General features: G+C 49.1%; 5 non-coding genes across 5 annotated transcripts; 1 reads left to right on the plus strand and 4 right to left on the minus strand.

The window, feature by feature from the left end:
• Nucleotides 1–10,911: 10,911 nt before the first annotated feature.
• LOC123359754 lies at nucleotides 10,912–11,106 on the minus strand. The gene has a single exon (XR_006575920.1). It is a non-coding gene; the product is annotated as a U2 spliceosomal RNA (small nuclear RNA).
• Nucleotides 11,107–12,244: 1,138 nt separating this feature from the next.
• LOC123359752 lies at nucleotides 12,245–12,360 on the minus strand. The gene has a single exon (XR_006575918.1). It is a non-coding gene; the product is annotated as a U5 spliceosomal RNA (small nuclear RNA).
• A 3,395-nt stretch (nucleotides 12,361–15,755) lies between these two features.
• LOC123359753 lies at nucleotides 15,756–15,919 on the plus strand. Its single transcript, XR_006575919.1, has one exon. It is a non-coding gene; the product is annotated as a U1 spliceosomal RNA (small nuclear RNA).
• Nucleotides 15,920–20,319: 4,400 nt separating this feature from the next.
• On the minus strand, nucleotides 20,320–20,508 carry LOC123359755. The gene has a single exon (XR_006575921.1). It is a non-coding gene; the product is annotated as a U2 spliceosomal RNA (small nuclear RNA).
• A 2,477-nt stretch (nucleotides 20,509–22,985) lies between these two features.
• TRNAL-CAA lies at nucleotides 22,986–23,094 on the minus strand. Its single transcript has 2 exons — nucleotides 23,057–23,094; nucleotides 22,986–23,031 (listed from the first exon to the last, which is right to left on the minus strand). It is a non-coding gene; the product is annotated as a tRNA-Leu (tRNA).
• Nucleotides 23,095–26,795: the final 3,701 nt, after the last annotated feature.

The raw sequence follows: 26,795 nt of genomic DNA on the forward strand, positions 1-26,795 counted from the left end.
TGAAGGATCTTGAGGTTCTCTGAGCAGCCTGGTGTTGCAATGAACCCTCTTTGTCGAGCATTTATTGGGCATGCTTTGGCAAGTCGATTGGTTATTATTCTCGAGAAAAGCCTTAGTACGATGGATCTGATAGTTAAAGGCCTCCAGTTCCCCAGATCTTTCAAGGCCTCGGGGTCTGCAGTTTTGGGGATTAGTAAGGAGCGGCATTCTTTTATGGTGTCAGGTATTATGCCAGTGATTAGCCATGTATTGAACAGTTTCTCAAGAGCATTGCATTCCGGGTCCGCTAGGAGTAGGTCCCTTAGGCTGATCTTGTCAGGGCCTGGTGCAGAGTTCTTATTCATCTCCTTTATTTTTCATTATTTCCTTAGCCGAGAGAAGGATTTCAAAGGCGGTGGTATCCGCCGCTGCGTGGGATTTGAATTGTCCCAGTCCTTCAAAGGGAGTCAGGGTCTCCCATTTACTCTTGTATGTTTCGAGTATTTCAGTAGGAGGGATTTGGGATTGCAGACGTTCAGTGCCATCAAGAATGATGGAGGCAAGTTTGCATCTGTCTGTCTCAAAGAGATGCTGGTATCTTTTGTAGAAACCTTTTTTGACCGCTCTCTTTTCCATCCATTTTTTTTTCTTTCCACTCTTTTTGCTCGCGGTTTTATTGTTCCCTCGTTTTCTTGGCTTAGGTGTTTCCATCAGGAAGGTGGAGAGGATATCAAGAGAGGTGGACTCGACAAGCGATCCTATATTGGAGTCTCCAGCCATCCATGCGTTTATGATTTCAGAATCAAATTTTATCTGGCCCTGGTTGACTATATTTTGCTTTATTTTGCACATGTATGCGTCTTTCAGTCCAGTAGTGGTAGTAGGGCTACCAGTTTTTACTTCCAAATGGCATGTGCTTGATGCAGGTAATGGGTCCGTTGTTGTCACTGCAGCTTTTTTAATGAGGCCCAGCAGTCTACGCTTTTCACTTATTTGTTTAGCCGTTTTTGTTTGGATGTGATCCGAGATCAGGATATTTATGTTCCTTTTGCCCCAGAACATGTTATTGAAGGCAGCGAGGAGCTGTTCTTCTTCAACAGTCCAGCAGCTCTTGTGTTTGCCACGTTGGGAGGTTGTTTTGGGCTGACTGGCTTCGATACGTTCTTGGTTCCGTATCGCTGGATGGGCTATTCTCTTATGTTGGGAGAGCCCACTTTTGGTGATAAATTGTTTGTTACATGTTCTGCAAGCCCAGTCACCCGATCGTTCTTCATTTATTTTCCCTTTGCATTTTGGAATATGGCACAAGATGCTGTGTGCTTTGGAATCAGTTTTGTTGCACATGGAACATTGAAATTCGACCACTTTTCCACCGTGATTTCGCTTGAGGTGGACACTTAGAGCAATTGGCTTGCCAACGTGATCGCCACAAAAGGGGCACGCTGGGTTGTTATTAGGTAGTTGGATTAGGGTCTTTTCTTGTGTTCCATTTATAATTGTTTCCACTGTCTCCTCAATAGTGGTAATTGTGTGGCTCTCGCTTGTTTCTGTACTTGGTCCTTCAGTGTCCAAATCCTCTTCTTCAGATGTGATTAAGGAGAGGTCTGGATTTGGCAGGCAGGTTGGTTTGACAATCTCTTTAAAAGCATTGCTTATGATTTCTGTTGTACGGATTGGGCCGATCCACTGCTTCTTTCGAGTGACTGTTCGCCATTTAGATTGGTTTCGTAAGATCCGGGGTTTGGAGTGTACCTCCTTTGTCTGTGAGGCATGCTGGACATTGTCTGCCTCACTTTCAGTGTTGACAATGTTGACAGGGCTCTCAGTTTGTGTGGCCACTGTAGAAACAGTGGCTCGATATCGGGCCCAGGGCTCATTGGGTCGGAAGATGCACCTGCCCCAAGGTACAGTCTTCTTGCTTCGGTCAGTCGAGTTAGCCCCTCGACTTGGGCTATTTCCGGCACTATCTAGTGCCGCCATCATCTTGTGGTTTTCCACCGTTTAATACTATTGCCTGGCCGGTGTACCAGGACAATAGGGTCGGGATATCGATAGCAGCTGAGCCTCAGTTCGTCAACTCATCACCCAATGAGTCGTCCAGCGGGACCCCGGGGAGGTTGAGGTCTCAGTACTGCTGCCCAGTAACTAGACTCTTGACACAGCCGAAGAGAGTCATAGTTACTCCTGCCATTTACCCGCGCTTCATTGAATTTCTTCACTTTGACATTCAGAGCACTGGGCAGAAATCACATCGCGTCAACACCCACCGTGGGCCTTCGCGATGCTTTGTTTTAATTAAACAGTCGGATTCCCCTGGTCCGCACCAGTTCTAAGTCAGCTGCTAGGCGCCGGCCGAGGCGGAACGCCGGCCCCCCCCCCGTCCCCGCGGATGGGGGAGAGGCGAGCGACGCCCGCCGCAGCTGGGGCGATCCACAGGAAGGGCCTGGCTCGCGTCCAGAGTCGCCGCCGCCCCCCGGGAGAGGGGCGGCGCCTCGCCCAGCCGCGGCTCGCGCCCAGCCCCGCTTCGCGCCCCAGCCTGACCGACCCAGTGTGAGGGGCACCGTCAGAGCTGGAGGGAGCACAGGGGGCTGTGGGTCGGGAGTGAGGGGCACTGGTAGAGCTGGGGGAAAGCCAGGGGGCTGCAGGTCGGGAGTGAGGGGCACCATCAGAGCTGGAGGGAGCACAGGGGGCTGTGGGTCGGGAGTGAGGGGCACTGGTAGAGCTGGGGGAAAGCCAGGGGGCTGCAGGTCGGGAGTGAGGGGTACCATCAGAGCCGTGAGTCTGGAGGTCAGGACTGGGATAGCAGGGGCAGCGGGTCAGGAGTGAGGGGCACCAGCAGCGCAGTGACTGGGAAGTTCAGCAGGGAGCCCAGGGGGCTGCGGGTCGGGAGTGAGGGCGTGATGCAGTAGTATCTGTTTGTGTGGGGGATGGGAGAGCAGGGGGTGACTTTAGGTGATGGTCTGTATCTGAGCCTGTAACCTGAGTCAGGCAGGGGGAGTAAACAGCTCTGCTCGGGAAGCTGCACAAAGTGAAGAGAGCCTGCTGGAGAGGGTTTGGGTCAGTTTCGGTTTTGGGTCTGGGTGGTGGAATTCAGGGAATCCCAAGCTGGGATCTATGCTCCCTGAATCTCCATAAGGACCAGATTGAGGGGTCCTGGCTGTGCCCACAAGCTCTGCTGTAGCCTGTGTTCCTGTTGTCCAATAAACCTTCTGTTTTACTGACTGGCTGAGAGTCACTGTGAGTCCCAGGAAGAGGGGTGCAGGGCCGGACTCCCCCACACTCCGTGACAACTGGTGGCAGCGGTGGGACCTACTGTGCCCCGTGGATGGCACTTCCTGCAGTAAGTGACTGGGGAGCAGTAAAACGAAGGGACGATTGCGGGGGCGATTAACCCCTGGGATGTGTGACCAGTGAGAAGGACTCTGCAGTAACAGGGTCCCCCGGGGGATTGCAGCGAGCAGTCCCAGGGGCGGAGGAGTCTGCGGCTTGACCCTGGCAGAGAGATGGTGACCTCAAGAAGGGCTGGCACACTAGGGGTCTCCCTGGAAACTGTGGGGAGCGGTGAGCACCCAGGCCTGCGAGTGGCCAGCAGGGGATCATCCCGGTGCCATTTCTTCCTGGCCTGCACCTTCCTGCCCCATTCCTCTCCCTCCCCCACCTCTTTCTGTCTCTGCTCCTCCCACTCCCTGCCCAGCGCCTCCTGCACCCCCCTGAACAGCTGATCACTGGCAGGAAGGAGGTGCTGAAGGGGAAGAGGAGGAGCTTGTCGGCAAGGCCTGTAGTGGGCGGGGGGGGGGGAGAGCTGGCTGCCAGTGGGCGCTGAGCACCTATTTTTCCTCTGTTGGTTCTGCAGCCCCGTAGCTCCCATGGAGTCGCTGACTCGGCTCCTTTCACACTCTAGAGAGAGGAGCAGAACCAGGGCTATGGCTGATCTATAGGGCACCAGATGAGTGGCAGAGGCTTCAGGTGCTGAGAGTTTGCCTGACCCCTCAGGGACACAGTGTGAGGTGGTGTCCCAGGGATCTCTATGAAAGGAGCAGAACAGGATTTACTTGGGGTGGGGAGAGAATTTAGAGTGTCTCAGGGGGTTGTACAGAGGTGTTGCCCGGGTGACAGCCAGTGACCAGCAGGTGGCATCAGACTCTTCTCGTTTGGTGGGGGACTGAGGTGGACTAGACAAAAAAAATTGGGGGGGGGGCTGTGCCCCCCATCACCTGGTCCCACCCTTCACGGGGGCCATGTCTCCCATGCCTCTGCTCCTTCTCACTTAAAGGCCAGGGGTTAGAGCACTACAACCTTTATTAAAATAAAGTAGTAAACAGGATGTACTTTAAATAATCTAAATCTGTCCAAATTTTAGTATTAAATCCAAAGTTCTTAAAGAGCCCATCAATAACCAAAGCCAAAATAAAAAATTGAAACAAAAAACAATGCTTAATTTAAAACCCAAACACTAAGAAAAACTTTGTTTTTAAAAATAAAAACTAACAAATACCATAAATAAATAATTTCAACATTTTATCAAAAAGGTGTGCTACAGCAGGATGATAAAATAACATAAAATAAGTAAACCTGACCACTAAAACCTCCTATAAAGGAATCAAATCCTTGAATACTGGCCAAATCTGTATAAAATATGCAGAACTATGTCAAAACTGGTGTTGTAGGTCAGCCATTCAAATCCAGCAAATGTCAATTAAAAGCTCCATTCCAACTTAAAAAAACAAAACAACCCAATAAACCAAAACAGTCACAGCCTGAAACAAACCTACACAGAAGGAAAATTAAACCTGTGCCAACATTGGAACAAACAATGTAAATTTCTAATTCTAACTTCTTGTTTCTCCCAGGAGGAAAGTGTTTTGCACCCCAGTAACCAGGCTGTCACTGCAGCTTTCCTTTCACTAAATAAGATTTTTACCAAATATAAATTACCCTCAGATTTCTCTAAGAGAAATTGAAATTGTATCTTTGCACTAATATCCCAAGTATGCAAGTCCATCCCCTCAGAGCAGCCCCACCCTGAGCCCAGGGGAGACTCCCAACTGGTTTGTGTATTTGTAACCCTGGGGTCTGAAGCTGATGAGAAAAAGGGAAGTGAGCCATCTTGGAGCTTTCCAATACCCCCTGCGGGGAGCACAGGGAATTGACTGAGCGACGTCCTGGCTAATTTTCACCTTGTTCTCTGCCAGCAGGCTCCACTGGAGAGCTGGGGAGTGATGTCACCATGGCAGCACCCTATTTACATATTAAAAGCCGGCATTTTGGGGCCATTGGGGTGAAATGTGAGTACTTTTGGGGTTGGGACCCACATGAAAAGGGATGTGGACAAACTGGAGAGAGTCCAGCGGTGGGCAATAAAAATGATTAGGGGGCTGGGGCACATGACTTACGAGGACATACAGGCCATATCCTGTATGTTAAACTAAGGCAAAGTGAGCATATCTATAGTGTGACTTTTTACTCAGAAAGGAAACTTGACCTTTATCTTGTTACTTAAATAGAGAAGTACCCACGCCTGTCTAAGGTCTTTACCTAGACTAATCGACAATGGAGAATGGCATAGGAGTTTTTTTCAGTGTTGTACCCCACAGACTTAACAGGTACACCACAAGGGAACGTATGTGCATATGTACATGTCATCAACACACACAAACATACTAGCCTATGAAGTAAGTGTACCCTAGTGTTTTGTGGGTGAAGAATGAATTTTGGGCATAGGAGGAAGGATTTCTGGTGCTTGTGCCCTATAAAAGAGGTAACCCACCTCGCTAGAGCACTTCCCTCTATCATTCTGACTTACTTCCTCCACTCTCTCTCTATCTACTATCAGTAGGCTGTACTTGCTCTTAAACTTTAAGTTTCAAAGGAACTAGGCCAGTGATGAGCTGCCAAAATATTAACAACCGGTTCCCTCCTCCTCACCCCATGAGGGGTCATGCACCACCCCCCCCCGACTCCTGTCCCATCCAACCCCCCCATGTTCCTTGACAGCCCCCCCCTGCCCTATCCACCCCCCTTCCCTGTCCCATGACTGCCCCTTGCCAGCCCATCCAACCCCTTCTCTCATTCCTGATGGCACCCCAGGACCCCTACCCCATCCAACCACCCCTTCTCTCTGTCCCCTGACTGTCTCTGGAATCCTTACCCCTAACTGCCCCCCACTGCCCCATCCAAACCCTGCTCCTTCCTGACTGCCCCCCAACCCTTGCCACCATTCAATCCCCCTGTTCCCTGCCCTCTGACTGCTCCAACATTAATCCACCCCCCCAACTCCCCTGCCCTCTATCCAACATGCCCTCCCTGCTCCCTTACCTTGCTGCCTGGAAATGGGGGCCCAGCTGGGCTGGGGCTGGGACCCTGACACTGGGGCAGGAGCCGAGCCCCGCCGCGCCGCGCCGCCTGGCCGCACCTCCCCTCCCCCCAGCCCCAGCTTACCTGCGTGCTTGCCTGCCTGTTCAGGCTTCCCGCGAACATCTGATTTGCGGGAAGCAGGGGAGGGGGAGGAGAAAGGGGGGGGAGCAGGAGAGGAGGGGGAAGTGAGCTTGGGCCGGAGCTTTTGTTAAATAAAGCCCTTATAGAACTGGTTGTCCTGGAACAACCGGTTCTAAAAGGGCTGCTAAATTTAACAACCGGCTCGCGCGAACCGGTGCGAACCGGCTCAAGCTCACCACTGAACTAGGCTAAGCTCGGTTTCCCTACGTTTTTATTCTTTGTTTATTAGGTTTTGATTTTAAGTTTAACTTAGTCAAGTAAATCCTAACTAACATTAGCTTTTTCTAAGCACTGCATCTTTCACTCAAGAATTGAAAACCTGAACTGCAAGGCTGCTCCTGTGTCTCTTACCACCAGGTTATCAAGGAAGGGTGAGAGTATATTAACCAAAACTTTGTAGCATATAATGCCATATGTATCTTTTGACTAGCAGTAATGCAACTTTAACTTTATAACTCAATTAAATTAAATAAAATGTAAGCTAATAAATTAAATTTTCATCATATTTTCTAAATTAATATTAGTACACCCTAAATCAGGCTACATGGGAAAAAGAGTTAGAGTGCAGGGGGATGAGGGCACCGGCTCTAAGGATGCAGGCTCTAGGGTGGGGTTAGAATGAGAGGTTCAGGGTGCAGTAGAGAACTCAAAGTTAGGGTAGAGAATTGGGCTGTGAGGGCTCTGAAACAAGGCCAGGAAAAAGAGAGAGAGCAGGTTAAAACAAAAAGTGAGGTGAGAGAGGAACAATTTGAGCTGAAAGGGGGGGAAAAAACTTCCAACTGCCTCTTCTGTACAGAGCATTTAAGAACTAGATGAGAAATATTTCTCTCTCACTGCAACAACAAATCTGGTGGGTCTGGGCTGACGGAAGAACCCCTTCTCCCAGCAGACGTAATCTGGTAGGTCTGCGCTATAGACATCTTACCCTAACACATTTGGTGTGCCTGGCCTGGGACAGGGGAGGGGCTCCTCTCCTCTCCATTGGGGACATGGTGGGATGAGAGATGTGACAGGGCTTTACGGGAAATCATTATTTGCCTGATTCATGTGCCAGTCCTAGTCCTTGCTGACCCAAACAAACGATTTATCCTGCATGCTGATGCCAGTTTGGAGGGTCTGGGAGCAGTCCCATACCAGGAAGTGGAAGGTAAATGTAAATCTGTGGCCTTTGCCAGCTGAGGACTGTCTGATAGCGAAACTCGCTATCTCATCCACCAGCTGCAGTTCTTGGCCTTGAAATGGGCCATCACTGAGAAATTTTGAGACTACTTGTCTGGTGCTCAGTTTCAGGTATGGACAGAGAACAATCCACTGACTTATGTGTTAACAAGGGCTAAGCTGGATGCTACAGGGCAGAGATGGGTGGCTACTTTTGCTAGCCATAACTTCAGCATTCAATACCAATGAGTTGGTATAACAGGGAGTGTGATTTATCAGGACCACCCATTCTTGGCTGGGGGGAGGATGTAAGCAGGATCAGAATGAACTCTACCCTGACATCTGTTGGTGATGTGTTGTAAAGGCCTTTTGTTGCTGATGTGCATGGTTACACCCACCCCGGATCATCAGCCCCAAAAGGCCTTGACAACAGATTACCAACAGATGGCAGGGTAGACTTCATACTGACCCTGTTTCAACTAGATTGTCTTGATCTTACGAACCAAGATACATACAACGTAGGCCGGGTGGGGAGAAGTCTATGTAACTCATGAAGTTGTGGATATACACGTGTTCTCAAATATTACCAACTGCGCCCCCCAAAAAACAAAAAAAAACCCAGGCAATAACAAGGAAATGAAGAGGTTTATCGAATGGGTTCTGTCTGATTTACCGTCTTCCCAGCTACCCATCAAAGTTAAAGACCTAGCCCAGTATCCTGTCTGCTGACAGCGGCCAATGCCAGGTGCCCCAGAGGGAATGAACAGAACAGGGAATCATCAAGTGCTCCATCCCCTGTCGCCCATGCCCAGCTTCTGGCAAACAGGGATACCTAGCTAGGGATACCGCTGGCGAAGCGCCATAGATGGACCTATCCTCCATGAATTTATCTAGCGCTTTTTTGAACCCTGTTACAGTCTTGGCCTTCGCGACATCCTCTGGCAAAGAGTTCCACAGGTTGACTGTGTGGTGCGTGAAGAAAGACTTCCTTTTGTTTGTTTTAAAGCTGCTGCCTATTAATTTCATTTGGTGACCCCTAGTTCATGTGTTATGAGAAGGAGTAAATAACTCTTCCTTATTTACTTGCTCCACGCCGGTCATGGTTTTATAGACCTCCCTCGTATCCCCCTTTAGTCGTTTCTTTTCCAAGATGAAAAGTCCCAATCTTATGATTCTCTTCTTAGACGGAAGCTGGTCCATATCCCCTCATCATCTTTGTTGTCCGTTTCTGACTCTTTCCCATTCCCATATATCTTTTTTGAGGTTGGGGCGACCGCATCAGCACGCAGTATTCAAGATGTGGGCGTACCATGGATTGATATTGAGGCGATATGATAGTTTCTGTCTTATTACCTGTCCCTTTCTTAATGATTCCCAATGCTCCGCTGCACATTGAGTGGATGTTTTCAGAGAACTATCCATAACGACTTCCAAATCTCTTTCTCGAGTGGTAACAGCTAATTTAGACCCCATCGTTTTATAGGGATAGTTGGGATTATGTTTGCCAATGTGCATTACTTTGCACTTATGAGCACCGACGTTCATCTGCCATTCGGTTGTCCCGTCACCCAGTTTTGTGAGATCTCTTTGTGGCTCTTGGCAGTCTGCCTGGGACTTAACTCTCTTGAGCAATTTTGTATCATCTGCAAATTTTGCCACCTCACTGTTTAGCCCTTTCCCCAGATCATTTATGAATAAGTTGAACAGTACTGCTCCCAGTACAGACACCTGGGGATAAGAGATGGCAGATCCTCTTCAGACACTGGCAGACCAGGTGCCAGCTCATGCCAAGGCCCCTAGGCCTTACTGAAAAGTGACAAACGCATGGCTGGAAACTAGTCTTGCTCACCTGTTTGTTAGTGTTGTTAAAACAGGCATTAGCTTTATAAAAACGTGTTTAGAGTTTATGACAAGCTCGTGAGTTGCTGCATGCATTATTCTCACCTATAATAGCCGTAGCCCATGTTGTAAGGTGATATATAAGCGTTGGCACTAAAGCTGTAAACCCCCTTGCCGCCGCCACGCCACCAGTCAGGAGAGAAGTATTACCAAGTGTGAAATGGTAGTTTACCAGAAGAGGCATCGTCTCCTTTCCAACAAGAGAAGGCCCTGACTGAGACATCAGAGAAGCCACTGTGGATCATCCGTGGACAAAAGACTTGGTTGATTGCTCCCCCTCACACACCTACGAGGAGGCAGAGCCCTGCACAAACACTTGCCCCCATCAGCTTGAGCTCTGGGGGAATGGAATAAAAATCCCTGTCAGGAAGAAACTGTTGTTCCCCCCTCCCCACGATGCTGCTTGGACTTCAGGGAGCCGGCACACCTTCTAAGCAGCAGCAAGGGATCCCGGCTGTTTGGCTGGGCTTAGCCCTAAAGGACATACAGAGCTTGCGTGTTACAGCAGCTTCTACTACCCCTGGGTGGCAAGATAGAGTCAGGGTGCCCAAGGGGTCTGTCTGTGACTCCATGTTAAGGCTGTTTTAGTGCCTGAGGAGTTCACACTTGATACTTGGTGGGTGAAATTAAAGTGAGGAGCCCCGCTGCCTGCCAGCCCCAGGCGCCGGAGGCTGCTGCTCTCTGGGGCTCTGGCCACACTAGAAAGGTAAGTTTCTAGCTTGCCTGGTTCAGAAAACCAGAAGGGAAAGAAAGAGAACCCACATTACATTTTTTTTTAAAAAGAATCCTCCTGATTTGTAAGCCACTGTCATGATTTGGGGGATTTTCCAATAGCGAGGATGGCAACAATGAGAAGCTAAGGGTTATTATGTAGCATTTAGATTACAGTAGGCTTGGGGGGGAAAAAATCAGGATTGGGGCCCCTGTGTGCCGGGTGCAGCACGACACCTAGTGCCTTGTCTTGATCTTACGAACCAAGATACATAGAACGTAGGCCGGGTGGGGAGAAGTCTATGTAACTCATGCAGTTGTGGATATACACGTGACCTCAAATATTACCAACCACCCCACCCCACCCCCCAAAAATACAAAAAAAACCAAAAAAATCCCATCTCCCCAACAGACCCAGAATCTGGAAAGCATATTCCCTCATACTGTTGAAAGGACTGACAGCAGAAAGAAGGAATCCAGCTTCTTAAATAACTCTCTAGCAAGAAAAAGAAGAACCTCTCACATCTATAGACTCACAAAACACTTCCAAGAAACTGTAAAGAAAGAAAAACACCCAGATTTTTCTGCTACTTCAAAAAACATTTGCTTTAAAGAAAGTATCACAGTTCAACTCTTTTCTGCTTTTCTAACCAGAAGGTTCTCCTCTAAAGGAGATACACCGTTCCTGGAAACACTGCAATACCAGGTCAATCCATAGGGCAGACAAAGCAAGCTTCTGTTCTAACCCCCCCGCTTCAAAAATCAAGTTAATATACAGTCCTCACATCAAGGATGTATCAGAGACTAAACTGATAAGAACAGACACAACACTTTGATCTGAGCTCCAAGGAACCGAAAAGCAATACTCACACTCTGCTACGCACGCACACCCCTGCGCCCACCCATTTCGACCTCACCAGGACGAGCTCCCAGAACCGCAACAAACACCACAACTCGGGAACTCTACCTGAGAATCACTTCCCCAAAATGACTCCAGTGGAAGACTTCAAAGCAAGAACCCTTAACACACAATTCTGTTCAAAGACAGACAAGTCTTGCAGACGCCTTCCTCTCCCTGGTTTCCCCTCTATACTCCTAATTTCCATAAACCCAACCACTGACCTGGACTACCAATCTCTCACTGCTAACTCTTACAGCAAAACAGGGCAAAGAAAGCCTATGCAAGCGCTATTCCGCAGCCCCGAGGCTCTTTTCTGCTCCTTCCGACAGAACTAGCTCAAACAGACAGTCAATTGCATCAAAGCAATTCCTCGCCATTTGGGGCATTAGTGCCCCTTAGTCGCTCTGAGGTGATCGGCTGGTTCCTTCTGGCCTGAAACGCCAGGAATCTGACTCAAAGGGCCACAACCTTCCTCTTCTTCTGCTCCTATGAACCAGCCCTCATCTGGGCAAAACGTTTACCATTTCCTAAGTTAAAACACTGGTGTTTTCCCAACAGGAAAGGGATGGACAATTTTTCTTCTGTGGGAAGATGAGGGAAACCATGCAATCACCTTCTGGAAGGTATATTAAGGAGGGCGGCGGAAGAACCCTCACAGACTAGACTAAGAAAGCAGCTCTTGAACTGACCTTCCAACAATGACAAACTAAAATCTGCAAGAGCAGCCTTTCAACTCAGGGGCCCAATAATAAGCTGTTACCAATAACTAACCGAAGAGTTACAAATGACTCCAAACCAAACACTCTTAGGACAAACCAAAGTTAACACAAACAACAACACATTTCTTTGCTGCTCTTCCACCGTGATACTCTCCTCCACCATTCCTGCTAAAAACATACAAAACTAAAGAGCCAGCAAAATACACATCACAAAACAGTCCCTGGCTAGCTAGGAAGCCATCTCACTGGCACAAGAAGCTTAAAGAAAAAAAACCCCAAAAAATCATTTGTAGAGCTCTGAGCTTTTTTCATACTATAGAAAAGCTTCAGCCAGTGACACCAGTTCAAGGAGCACTCTTCTGTTTTTCTCACAGCAGGCAACAGCCTTGCCAAAGCAAAGCCTTAAAAAATTGGGTACAAACTCATAAACAGTCCACTCCACAGAAATCTTTAGTAAAAGGCAAAAGATTTATACGAACTGAAGAGAAAGCAGAGTATGTAGAACATGCGGCAGAGGCGCTGCCGGGGCAACCGCCTACGCTCCCAAAAGTCAGGGTGACTACTCTCCCAGCCCGCTACACCGCTAGCTTTCAGAGGAAATGGAATTGAACCGATTGGCAGCCCGAGTTGGATCATCGAAACCGGGGACACAGGGAGCAAAACCAGCCCCTTGACCAGGGACTCGCTTCGCTGCGCGCAATGCACTGTGGCTATGCAAATAAGATGCTCCGGCCGTCTCCGGCGCTCAAAGGAGTCTTTTCTCTGGGCTGCCTCTGCTCCTTCCCCGGCTGGGCGGAGATTGGGATGCGGCAGCTGCTCTCCTAAGACAGTCCCGCTGATGCCCAGGCGCATGGAGGACGGAGCCCGGACGAGAAGCCAGAGGGCACTTGGCCCACAGCTAAAACCCGGAGCAAACTCACACACTTTGCAAAGTAACGGGAGCCGGGATCTCGCACATGAGATTCTATCCCCCGGCCGGGGTGCCACCCCGCATTGTACCTGCTGCTTGGTCTGCCTCTGCTGCAAAGTAGCTCGCCTCGCTCAGATCCTTGGGGTTCGCTGAGCTGCAGCTTACCTTGATACACGGGAACAGCTTCAAATCATGGAATATCAGGGTTGGAAGGGACATCAGGAGGTCGTCTAGTCCAACCCAATCCCCAACTAAATCATCCCAGCCAGGGCTTTGTCAAGGCTGACCTTAAAAACCTCTCAGGAAGGAGATTCCACCACCTCCCTAGGGAACCCATTCCAGTGCTTCACCACCCTGCTAGTGAAAAAGGGTTTTCCTAAGATCCAACCTAAACCTTCCCCACCGCAACTTGGGACCATTGCTCCTCGTTCTGTCATCTGGTGCCACTGAGAACAGTCTAGATCCATCCTCTTTGGAACCCCCTTTCAGGTAGTTGAAAGCAGCGATCAACTCCCCCCTCATTCTTCTCTTCTGCAGACTAAACAATCCCAGTTCCCTCAGCCTCTCCTCATAAATCATGTCTTCCAGCCCCCTAATCACTTTTGTTGCCCTTTGCTGGACTCTTTTCAGTTTTTCCACATCCTTCTTGCAGTGTGGGGCCCAAAACCAGACACGGTACTCCAGATGAGGCCTCACCAACGTCGAAGAGAAGGGAATGACCACATCCCTCGATCTGCTGGCAATGCCCCTACGTATACAGTCCAAAATGCCGTTAGCCTTCTTGGTAACAAGGGCACGCTGTCGACTCATATCCAGCTTCTCGTCCACTGTAACCACTAGGTCCTTTTCTGCAGAACTGCTGCCTAGCCATTCGGTCCCTAGTCTGGAGCAGTGCACGGGATTCTTCCGTCCTAAGTGCAGGACTGGGCACTTGTCCTTGTTGAACCTCATCAGGTTTCTTTCGGCCCAATCCTCCAATTTGTCTAGGTCCCTCTGTAGCCTATCCGTACCCTCCAGCGTATCGACCGCTCCTCCCAGTTTAGCGTCATCTGCAAACTTGCTGAGAGTGCAGTCCACGCCATCCTCCAGATCCTTAACGAAGATACTGTACACAACCGGCCCCAGGACCGAGCCTTGGGGCACGCCGCTTGAGACCGGCTGTCAATTAGACGTGGAGCCATTGATCACTACCCGTTGAGCCCGAAGACCTAGCCAGCTTATAGTCCACCTTATAGTCCATTCATCCAGCCCAAACTTCTTGAACTTGCCGACAAGAATACTGTGGGAGACCGTATCAAAAACTTTGCTAAAGTCAAGGAAGAACACATCCATTGCTTTCCCCTCATCCACAGACCCAGTTCTCTCCTCACAGAAGGCAATTAGGTCAGTCAGGCGTGACTTGCCCTTGCTGAATCCATGCTGACCGCTCCTGATCACTTGCCTCTCCTCTAAGTGCTTCAGAATTGATTCCTTGAGGACCTGCTCCATGATTTTTCCAGGGACTGAGGTGAGGCTGACTGGCCTGTAGTTCCCCGGATCCTCCTTCTTTCTTCCCTCTTTTAAAGATCGGCACCCTTCTTTCTTCCCTCTTTTAAAGATGGGCACCCATCCCATTAGCCTTTTCCCAGTCATTTGGGACCTCCCCCAATGGCCATGAATTTTCAAAGATAATGACCAGTGGCTCTCCAATCACACCCGCCAACTCCTTTAGCACCCTCGGATGCAGCGCATCCGGCCCCATGGATTTGTGCTCATCCAGCTTTTCTAAATAGTCCCGAAGCACTTCTTTCTCCACAGAGGGCTGGTCACCTCCTCTCCATGCTGTGCTGCCCAGTGCAGCAGTCTGGGAGCTGATTTTGTTCGTGAAGACAAAATCACGAAGGGGGAGGGTGGGGAAGCATTGAGTACATTAGCTTTTTCCACATCCTCTGTCACTAGGTCGCCTCCCTCATTCTGTAAGGGGCCCACACTTTCCTTGACTTTCTTTTTGTTGCTAACATCCCTGAAGAAACCCTTCTTGTTGTTACTCTTAACATCTCTTGCTAGCTGCAACTCCAAGCGTGAGTTGCCCATCCCGATTTCACTCCTGCGTGCCTGAGCAATATTTTTATACTCCTCCCTGGTCATTTGTCCAATCTTCCACTTCTTCAGACAGCGCTGCCTGCCAGTGCACTCAGCCTCACTTGGCAGGTAACAAAAGGGATCGAGTGGCTGTCCAGTTTCTGGAGAGTGGCTGACAACACCCAACCTTCTGCCCTGAGGAGAAACTGAGGTGAGACAAGGCAGGGGAGGTCATTCTTGTATTGGACCAACTTCTGGTGGGGAGAGAGCGAGAGAGAGCGCGAGAGAAGCGAAATGCAAGCTGCACTCTTTCCCCAGCAGCAGGTGGGCCACGTCGTCTCTCTGATGGCCTGGCTTCCCGGGACGGGACCCGCTACAACTTTGATAATTTTTTACCTCAAGGTTCCCAAGACACAGACAAGGTTTTCATCTCGAGGCCAAAAGACCAAAAACATCAAGACACTTGATCACGGCCTTGGATAGGCCAAGATTTAAAAGTTTATTAGAAAATATTTGAAAATGAACGATACAGAGAGTTGAAACGTCAGATATTGGTCATCGGGGGTGACATACAGAGTATAGGGCAATTTTAGTCCCCATCTGAGGTCAAAGAGCTGAGCACGCAAGAGCGGCGGCCCGGGCGGGCAGGGGGAGGGGCCCGAGCGGAGGGGCGGAGCCGCGTGAGCAGGTATGCAGATCTGTGTGCGAGCAGAGCATTGTGGGAGCGGACGCAGGCTGCCAGGCAGGGCCCGACTTTGGCACCGGGAGCTCGGCGTGGGGAAGGGATGGTCTCCGGGGGCCGCGTCGGGGCAGCTGTCGGCATTGGGGGCCGGTGTGGGCGAGGCTGGCGGTGTGGGGGGGGGGGCGCGGCGGTCCTCCCCGTGTGTTATATGTGTGGGGCGAGGGCGGGCGGCGGCCGGGCATACTTACCTGGCAGGGGAGATACCATGATCATGAAGATGGTTTTCCCAGGGTGAGGCTCATCCATTGCACTGCGGGTGTGCTGACGCTTGCGATTTCCCCAAATGCGGGAAACTCGACTGCATAATTTGTGGTAGTGAGAGACTGCGTTCGCGCTCTCCCCTGTCAATTGGTTTGAACAACAGGAAAGTGACAGTGAGCTGTTTAAGCTTAGTGCACTGCAAAGCAGCCTCTCAGGAAAGCAGTTGTTAGTCTGGGCTTTTGGGAGTGCTCTTTTCCACAGGCCCTGTACTTCTAGGCATTTTTGTCATACGTTCCTCCTTGTAAGCAGGGCTCAGCTCTGAAACTTTACTTGGGTCTTATAAGGCTCTCTGTGTTCTTGGCTTTCCCTGGTCTTTTGCAGCTGATCTGCTCTCTAGTCTGCTTTTGGGGGGGCTTGGACCGGTGCCTTCTTTGGCTCTAAGGGGAGCTGCCTGCCTGCTCTGCTTCTTTCCCTGCTTGTAGCTTCTTGCCCGGCCCTTCTTCTCGGGCTCTTCCTCCTTTGACGGGAGGACGGCCTGTCCAAAACGCCTGTCCCACCTGGTCTCCTCGTCCAACAGGCAGCCTCGCCCCCTGCCCTGGGGCCGCTTTGGCTTTCGCTGTCTGTTCCTGTCTCTTGGTGGCCACCCTGTCTGTGCTACGGAGACTAGGCTGTCACAACCCCATGCTGGAGGAGGGCTTTCCGTCGCTTGATGCCCACCCACCGCCTTCCCGAATGCCCTTTAGCTACGCTGCGGGTTAGGGCGGCGTGGCCGTGTCGCCCAGCAGCGGGTTTTCCCTTTTGCACACCTCTGACGGACGGAGCTGTTTTGACTTAACTGTTCAGCACGCACCGACCCTCGGGCCTGGGCTGCACGGGGAACGTAAATCGGCGCGGCTACATCAGTCCGCGCCTTGGTCGGAAGAATTCTTCCGTCGACCTAGCTCCCGCCTTTCGGGGAGGTGGATGGCCGGCACCAACGAGGAAAACCCTCTCCAGGACCCTTCTCCGGGAACAGGGCCCTTCCGTTTGGGGAGATTATGCTGCTTTAAAAAAGAGAAATTGTTTAACTGCCTTTCTCTGAGGCAAGGTTGACTTTGTATTGCTTCCCTCATGGCTCCTTATAGCAGTTGTGTTCTGAAATCTTTAGGGTTTGACTTTTTTATGATGAAATCTTGCTGTAACTTTATTCTAATTTTCAATGAGTAACTAGACCTGAGCTGTTTGGTGTGTTAGGGGAGGATTGTTTAAAAAGCTGGGATTCCACTTTCGGCTGCCTTTCCATTACATTTCCTCTGAAAGCCCACCGAAAGCCTCCACTTCCCACATAACTCTCTCAAACCTGCATTCATCAGGCATACAGAAGATGCTTACAGTTTCACTCCATACGAGTCCAGTTCCTTGCTGTTTCCTGTCTAACCACTGCACACATATGGTATCCCCTCCCTACCCGGAGCTGCTTCCTGGCTTTTGCACTCAGGACAGGAAAACGAGAATGGAGAGGTAAGCTGTGCAGGGAACTCTTCCTCAGCTCGCACTCCACCCCCCAAGGGCCTTTCGAGGTCTTCTACGGACTTCAGGTTTCATTTGATTTCCAAGGTTTATGGGCTCATTAATTAGCCATCTCTCCTAATGCAGGGATCCTACGGGTCAGACCAAAGATCGATGGCCCAAAAGAGCTAAGAAACAGAAATAAAGGTGAGCGCTAGGCGTTACATTCAGATGAGCATCCAGAATCTGACTGTGCCCTGGCATGTTCAACGCTGCCGAAAAGAAGGAGCTCGTCAGGTCCCTCTGCTAGCACCCAAATCTGGTGGCTAGTCGGTCTGCTGGGAAATAAGGAAAAGGAAATGAATAAAGGAGTCAGGCAATAACAAGGAAATGAAGAGGTTTGTCGAACGGGTTCTGTCTGATTTACCGTCTTCCCAGCTACCCGTCCAAGTTAAAGACCTAGCCCAGTATCCTGTCTGCTGACAGCGGCCAATGCCAGGTGCCCCAGAGGGAATGAACAGAACAGGGAATCATCAAGTGCTCCATCCCCTGTCGCCCATGCCCCGCTTCTGGCAAACAGGGATACCTAGCTAGGGATACCGCTGGCAAAGCGCCATAGATGGACCTATCCTCCATGAATTTATCTAGTGCTTTTTTGAACCCTGTTATAGTCTTGGCCTTCACGACATCCTCTGGCAAAGAGTTCCACAGGTTGACTGTGTGGTTCATGAAGAAAGACTTCCTTTTGTTTCTTTTAAAGCTGCTGCCTATTAATTTCATTTGGTGACCCCTAGTTCGTGTGTTATGAGAAGGAGTAAATAACTCTTCCTTATTTACTTTCTCCACGCCGGTCATGGTTTTATAGACCTCCCTCGTATCCCCCTTTAGTCGTCTCTTTTCCAAGATGAAAAGTCCCAATCTTATGAATCTTTTCTTAGATGGAAGCTGGTCCATATCCCCTCATCATCTTTGTTGTCCGTTTTTGAATCTTTTCCATTCCCATATATCTTTTTTGAGATTGGGGCGACCGCATCAGCATGCAGTATGCAAGATGTGGGTGTACCATGGATTGATATTGAGGCGATATGATAGTTTCTGTCTCATTACCTGTCCCTTTCTTAATGAGTCCCAACGCTCCGCTGCACATTGAGTGGATGTTTGCAAAGAACTATCCACGATGACTCCCAGATCTCTTTCTCGAGTGGTAACAGCTAATTTAGACCCCATCATTTTACAGGGATAGTTGGGATTATGTTTGCCAGTGTGCATTACTTTGCACTTATGAGCACCGACGTTCATCTGCCATTCGGTTGTCCCGTCACCCAGTTTTGTGAGATCTCTTTGTGGCTCTTGGCGGTCTGCCTGGGACTTAACTATCTTGAGCGTTTTGTATCATCTGCAAATTTTGCCACCTCACTGTTTAGCCCTTTCCCCAGATCATTTATGAATAAGTTGAACAGTACTGCTCCCAGTACAGACACCTGGGGATAAGAGATGGCAGATCCTCTTCGGACACTGGCAGACCAGGTGCCAGCTCATGCCAAGGCCCCTAGGCCTTACTGAAAAGTGACAAACTCATGGCTGGAAACTAGTCTTGCTCACCTGTTTGTTAGTGTTGTTAAAACAGGCATTAGCTTTATAAAAACGTGTTTAGAGTTTACGACAAGCTCATGAGTTGCTGCATGCATTATTCTCACCTATAATAGCCGTAGCCCATGTTGTAAGGTGATATATAAGCGTTGGCACTAAAGCTGTAAACCCCCTTGCCGCCGCCTAGCCACCAGTCAGGAGAGAAGCATTACCTAGTGTGAAATGCTAGTTTACCAGAAGAGGCGTCATCTCCTTTCCAACAAGAGAAGGCCCTGACTGAGACATCAGACAAGCCACTGTGGATCATCCGTGGACAAAAGACTTGGTTGATTGCTCCCCCTCACACACTTCCGAGGAGGCAGAGCCCTGCACAAACACTTGCCCCCATCAGCTTGAGCTCTGGGGGAATGGAATAAAAATCCCTGTCAGGAAAAAACTGTTGTTCCCCCTGCCCCGATGCTGCTTGGACTTAAGGGAGACGGCACACCTTCTAAGCATCAGCAAGGGATCCCGGCTGTTTGGCTAGGGTTAGCCCTAAAGGACATACAGAGCTTGCATGTTACAGCAGCTTCTACTACACCTGGGTGGCAAGATAGAGTCAGGGTGCCCAAGGGGTCTGTCTGTGACTCCATGTTAAGGCTGTTCTAGTGTCTGAGGAGTTCACACTTGATACTTGGTGGGTGAAATCAAAGTGTGGAACACACAACCGTGAGGAGCCCCGCTGCCTGCCAGCCCCAGGCGCCGGGGGCTCCTGTTCTCTGGGGCTCTGGCCATACTAGAAAGGTAAGTTTCTAGATTGCCTGGTTCAGAAAACCAGAAGGGAAAGAAAGAGAACCCACATTACATTTTTTAAAAAAAGAATCCTCCTGATTTGTAAGCCACTGTCGTGATTTTGGGGATTTTCCAATAGTGAGGGTGGCAACAATGAGAAGCTAAGGGTTATTATTTAGCATTTAGATTACAGTAGTTTTGGGGGGAAAAAATCAGGATTGGGGCCCCTGTGTGCCAGGTGCAACACGACACCTAGTGCCTTGTCTTGATCTTACGAACCAAGATACATAGAACGTAGGCCGGGTGGGGAGAAGTCTATGTAACTCATGCAGTTGTGGTTATACACATGACCTCAAATATTACCAACCGCCCCACCCCAAACCACCCCCCAAAAAACAAACAAAAACAAACCAAAAAACCCCATCTCCCCAACAGACCCAGAATCTGGAAAGCATTTGTCCCTCATACTGTTGAAAAGACTCACAGCAGAAAGAAGGAGTCCAGCTTCTTAAATAATTCTCTAGCAAGACAAAGAAGAACCTCTTACAACTATAGTCTCACAAAACACTTCCAAGAAACTGTAAAGAAAGAAAAACACCCAGATTTTTCTGCTACTTCAAAAAAACATCTGCATTAAAGAAAGTGTCACAGTTCAACTCTTTTCTGCTTTTCTAAGCAGAAGGTTCTCCCCTAAAGGAGATACACCGTTCCTGGAAGCACTGCAATACCAGGTCGATGCATGGGGCAGACAAAGCAAGCTTCAGTTCTAACCCCCCCTGCTTCAAAAATTAAGCTAATATACAGCCCTCACATCAAGGACATATCAGAGATTAAACTGATAAGAACAGATTTAAAGTTTATTAGAGAATATTTGAAAATTTATTAGAGGATATTTAAAAATAAACAATACAAAGTGTTTGAAGCGTCAGTTATTGTGTCATTGGGGGTAACATACAGGTTGGAGGGGGATATTAGTGTTTGGGTATTGGACGGCATATACATATACACAGTCTGTCATGTCCCCAATGCGGGCTATACCGTGGGTGAGTTCAAGGTACAGGCAGCAAACAGTGAGGGTACATCATTCATACAAACAGGTTATAGGTAATCGTGGGCACGAATAAATGAGCGGATTGGGTAATGGCAATAAAGTGACCCTCCACTACACTTTGATCTGAGCACCAAGGAGCCAAGAAACAATGCTCACACTCTGCCACGCACGCACACCCCTGCGCCCACCCATTTCGACCTCACGAGGACGAGCTCCCAGACACGAAACAAACACCACAACTCGGGAACTCTACCTGAGAATCACTTCCCCGAAATGACTCCAGTGGAAGACTTCGAAGCAAGAACCCTTAACACACAATTCTGTTCAAAGACAGACAAGTCTTGCAGACACCTTCCTCTCCCTAGTTTCCCCTCTATACTCCTAATTTCCATAAACCCAACCACTGACCTGGACTACCAATCTCTCACTGTTAACTCTTACAGCAAAACAGGGCAAAGAAAGCCTATGCAAGCGCTATTCCGCAGCCCCGAGGCTCTTTTCTGCTCTTTCCCACAGAACTAGCTCAAACAGACAGTCAATTGGATCAAAGCAATTCCTCGCCATTTGGGGCATTGGTGCCCCTTAGTCCCTCTGAGGTGATCGGCTGGTTCCTTCTGGCCTGAAACGCTAGGAATCTGACTCAAAGGGCCACAACCTTCCTCTTCTTCTGCTCCTATGAACTAGCCCTCGTCTGGGCAAAACGTTGACGGTTTCCTAAGTTAAAACACTGGTGTTTTCCCAACAGGAAAGGGCTGGACAATTTATCTTCTGTGGGAAGATGAGGGAAACCATGCAATCACCTTCTGGAAGGTATATTAAGGAGGGCGGCGGAAGAACCCTCACGGACTAGACTAAGAAAGCAGCTCTTGAACTGACCTTCCAACAATGACAAACTAAAATCTGCAAGAGCAGCTTTTCAACTCAGGGGCCCAATAAGAAGCCGTTACCAATAACTAACCAAAGAGTTACAAATGACTCCAAACCATACACTCTTAGGACAAACCAAACGTTAACACAAACAACGCATTTCTTTGCTGCTCTTCAACCGTGATACTCTCCTCCACCGTTCCTTCCAAAAACATACAAAACCAAAAAGCCAGCAGAATGCACATCACAAAACAGTCCCCTGCTAGCTAGGAAACCATCTCACTAACATGAGAATCTTAAAGAAAAAAAACCATTTTCAGAGCTCTGAGCTTTTTTCATATACTATAGAAAAGCTTCAGCCAGTGACACCAGTTCAGGTAGCCCCCTTCTGTTTTTCTCCCAGCAGGCAACAGCCTTGCCAAAGCAAAGCCTTAAAAAATAGGGTACAAACTCATAAACATTCCTCTCCACGGAAAAATGCAAAGGGAAATAGGCTGGACAGGGGCATGAGGACAATGGCCCAGACAAACGGGGAGGGACTTGGTCCAGGGGTGGAGAAAGACAGAAAAAGGGACAGGCATGGGATTGGCTTCCTCTCTTTTTTCCTTTGCTCAGCATTTTACCTGTGACTGTAATGGGGAGACTTGAGAAATACCTGTGACGCCGGCGAGGTAGGTGGCCGCCCCGAGACCACAGAGCTGAGCATTTTCCAGTGGGTTGCTGCCTACGCCCCCAGCACCTGGCTGTGATCGTATAGTGGTTAGTACTCTGCGCTGTGGCTGCAGCAGCCTCGGTTTGAATCCAGGTCACGGCATTGCTTTTTGGTGGGGAGGGGCTATCCTGCAGCACGCCTCGTGGCTCAGTCTGATGGCGTCCGTTTGCAAAGAGAGCCATCAGCCGGTCCTTAGTTTCTGCTTGGTAAAGGCAAGTCAGTGGGGTCCATCGGTCAGAAAAAGAGTCCCAGGACTTCTTGCTGGGCGCCAGGGTCCAAAAGCAGCGCATTCCCTCCTGGAAAGGGCTGTGTTTGGAATGTCTGTCCAGTGCGCGTGGAAGGGAAGGATCAGTGTGCCTGGGAAGATGCGTCCCTCCAGAGGCGCTTGAGAAGCAAAAGGGGCCATGGGTGAGTTTGTGATGAGGTGAGTGTGAAGTGTGGAAGGGGGAGGGTGGCAAGAGGAGGTTTTGAGAGGAAAAAAGGTGCTGCTGAGCTGGTAGGTGAGGGCAAGGTCCCAGGCAGGTGTTGTGTGAGGAGCTGTGTAGGCCCGAAAAGGCGTCCTGCTGGGGAAGGGCAGGTGAGGAGGGCCAGGGCTTTTCCCAGGGCTGTTGCTGCGATTCCCTCTAACTTCTCTTGCCGCTACTCTAAGAAAGCTCCTAAAAAAGGGCTCTTCCAATGTTACAAGGGCAATTGAAACCAGGCCACCTCTTGAGGTGGAATCAAGAGGTTGTGTCAGGAGTGGGATTTGAACCCACGTCTCCTGCAGGAGACCAGAAGCCCCAGTTGTGGGAAAGACAGAGCCTTGAGTCTGGCACCTTAGACCACTCAGCCATCCTGATGCTGGGACAAAAGCAGCTCTCTCAACCCTCCTTTTCTTCAATATTGTATGAGCCGCTCAAGGAGGCCAAGACAGCATCTCTCGTTCAACACCTACATCACATCTGGTTTTTAGACACCATCACCCTCATCTAAAGTTTCAGGTTTCCTACAACCCTGTGCCTTCTGAGGTGTTCTAATCTCCCCCCTCACTTATTAGATGGACACTAGGACAGAGGCAGAATAGAGACACTTAGCTTAATGAGAACCGACACTAGGACAGAGGCAGAATAGAGACACTTAGCTTAATGAGAACCTCAAACTCCCGCACGGTGGGCCACAGAGTCAAGCAGCCACCACTCACAATCGGTACCGGCCTTGTTTGGGTTTTTTTCCCAAACTAGCTCAGCACTCAGGGTGTTGAGCCCTTCTGGAAATCTTGCAAAAGAGTTTGGAGCCTGAATGGGTGTTGAGTTCTTAAGAAAACCATGTTTTTGTTTTGTTTCCCCAAGAAAATTGGGGAAAAAAGATTAATCTAGGGTGAACCTGGATGTTTATTGCTGTTTTCGTTCAGCTCCACTAGGCTGTTTCGAAAGCTGGTCCGTTCCCCATTACATAGGGTCCAAGCAGAGAGAGTGAAGGAACCCCTGTGCTCAGCATCACAACCTGAGCCCGAGGAAAAGCACTGAAACACGCTCAAATGACGCTTTAGGTTCATCCATCAGAATCACAAGAGCAAGACAAAGACATCTCAAGAGGAAGAGTCCTCGGCTTTCATTTACCCCATCGCAACCCTCTTCACTTCTTCTTCTGCCTACCTAGAGGCTCGTCCAGGAAAATCACTCAACTGATTATAATTTGGGCAGAGAAACCCAGGGAGGGCTTGTGCTCCCCCTCCATGTGAGCGGATAGCATTCTGACTTCGTCTATGGGGTCTCTCAGCTTTGGCTTCCCCAGTTTGTCAACTCGGTGCAGGCAGGAAGCAGGCTCTCCTCGGCTTTGGCAAGTCACTTTCTGTCCAAATTGGGAAACCGGTCCAGTCTCCATTCCCCTGTGAGAACAAGAGCAGAGAGTTCACCAGCTGAACCCAATCCGAGGCATTGAGAAAAATGGAATTATGCTTCCCGTTCCTCCGTCAGGATCACCAGGGAAACACACCAAAATCCCAAGAGGAACAACTCGTCTCTGTTTTATTTACCCCCAACACAATCCTCTCCGCTTCTTCTGCCTCCCTCGGGGCTCTTCCAGGGACAAAACTCATTGAGCTGATAGGATTTGGGGGATGGAAACGGAGAGAGGGGGTTTGACACCTCCTGAGAGGATGTGGACGCGATAGAACAGCTCTCTCGGTTTTAGAAGCCTCCTAGCCTGGCTCTTTTGTTGTCAATTCTGTGCCATCAGGAAGCAGCGAAAGCAGGGTAGGTAGGGCACCCGGTGACGTTGCACTCTATACGTTTTATGAAAAGATGCTTATAAGTGTGAGTATGATGTAAGTGGAATATGCTTGATGCAAAAGGTCTCTTGTAAGGTATCATAACAAAGGTTCTAACCTACTGAATATATGCCTCCTATTTGTATGCATGTCTCATTCTTGTCTCTGAAGCTGGAAATATGAAGTCTAACTCTGAGGTCCTATTGTAATTGTGCAAAGCGTGGGCCACCGCGTGGGCGGTTTAAAACCTTGACGGCTCCCATTGACAATTGGTTGTAAATGGTTTATTGACCTGCAAACCTTCCTGTGTGCGTGTGGGCCAACCCAGGAAGAATGGAAACTAGGGGTCTTACAGAGACCACGATAGTGGAATCCATCTTAAATCTGGTATTTTTCTGTTTAGAAGGAAGGGTGAGGACCCGGAGAGACAAAAGTTTCCCGCCTTATGCCAAAGCTATAAAAGGGGGTGAAGCAGGACAAAGGGGCTGCCAGTCATGAGAAAACCCCTGCCAGTCATGAGAAAACCTAAGATGTCTGCTGGAAGTAACAAAGACCGAAGCAGGGGAAAGGATTGGGCCCAGACTAGGCAGGAGTCTAGTCTGTGAAAGAAGCTGATTGGAACACCTCTGAGGGTGAGCTATTCCCTGGAATCAGTTTCTTAATGTATTAGGCTTAGGCTTGCGTGTTTTGTTTTAGTTTGCTTGGTGACTTCCTTTGTTCTGTCTGTTATTACTTGAAATCACTTAACTCCTACTTTTTAACCTTAATAAAAATGACTTTTGTTTATTAATAAACCCAGAGGAAGTGATTAATCCCTGGGGGAGCAAACAGCTGTGCATCTCTCTCTATCAGTGACCTAGAGGGTGAAGAATTTAGGAAGTTACCCTGTATAAGCTTTATAGAGAGTACAAGGGATTTATTTGGGGTTTTGGATCCCACTGGGAGCTGGGTGCTGGAGACAGGTGCTGAGCTGTTTTGAGTTAAAGTCTGCAGCTTTGGGGGTGTGGCCCAGAGCCTGGGTCTGTGTTGCAGCAGGCTAGGGTGTCTGGCTCAACAAGGCAGGGTTCTGGAGTCCCAAGCTGGCAGGGAAAACGGGCTCGGAAGTAATTTCAGTCCCAAGGGGATCTCTGTGACCGAACCCATCACAGTGGCGTAGTCGAGCAGGATATGTGCACAGCTGATTGCTTTGAGACACTGGTAGTGATTTTTAAGCGTGTTGCCCGGAGGACAGACAAAGTGCTTATTCGGGAAAGGGAAGATGACAACTTTGGTTGCCAAATTGGCTGGGAAAGCTCTGGATATATTCAGTAAGATGCCTATTGCTGATGCTTCAAACTATGGTCTATTTAAGGAATTGGTTTTGAAACAGTTTCAGATTAGGCCCGAAACCTAGAGGGTTAAATTCACAACTCTTTCAACTCCCAGAGCCCTTCCACAGCACAGATGATTTGTATACACCTTCACCGTGAGCCAAATTGGCAGGTTTCCGGGAGCCCTGTGAGTCCGATGTTGTTTTAGTCTCCCTGCTGATTTATTAGGAGAATAAAAGATGGACACCAGAACTGAGGCAGACTACGGACACCACATTCTGAGAAAACAATGGTGAACCTCCAACTCCAGCAGTGTGGGCCACATAGACAAGTAACCAGCACCCACAATCTTTACAAGCTTTTTTCCAAAATAACTCATCTTTTTGAAAAATAGGTTGAGCCTTTTTGACAATCTGGCTAAAGATTTTAGTGCCTAACTGGGAGCCTAGTTCTTCTGAAAATCTGGCCCTAGCGGTGGGTGTGAGACCTTCTGAAAATTCTGGCCAATGTGTCTGGAAACTCCAAGAACCATCGCAACTTTGAGCATTTACTAGAACAGGATGAACAAAACCTTCCTTCCTTGACCTACAATCACCTTGATTCCAGGTTGAGGTTTCAAGAGACTTGATTTGATTCTTAGATGCAATGCGAAACAAACACCCTCCTGTAGACATTGGAAGAGGGAGGCTGAAATGGATCTGCCACTAAACCACGTTGCCTTTCATCAGTAGCCACCTGAGCAAGAGGGTAACCACTGGCCTAGAGGTGAAAGGCCCATAGCCCATGCTCAGAAGCCTTCAGCGGCTAGATCTTAGGAATGGAAAAGCTTAATGATCTTTCTCCGGGGTGGTTACTTCCAAAGACTTGTATATAGCGCTGGGTGAAAGGTTTTTGGATGAATATTATATTTAGTGAAATATTTTGGTGGACCAAAAATGATTGTTTGGTTTGGTTTCACCAAGAAAAGTGAAAAGAAAAAAAA

Source organism: Mauremys mutica, unplaced genomic scaffold (genome assembly GCF_020497125.1).
Source record: "Mauremys mutica isolate MM-2020 ecotype Southern unplaced genomic scaffold, ASM2049712v1 Super-Scaffold_100186, whole genome shotgun sequence".
Taxonomy (NCBI): Eukaryota; Metazoa; Chordata; order Testudines; family Geoemydidae; genus Mauremys; species Mauremys mutica.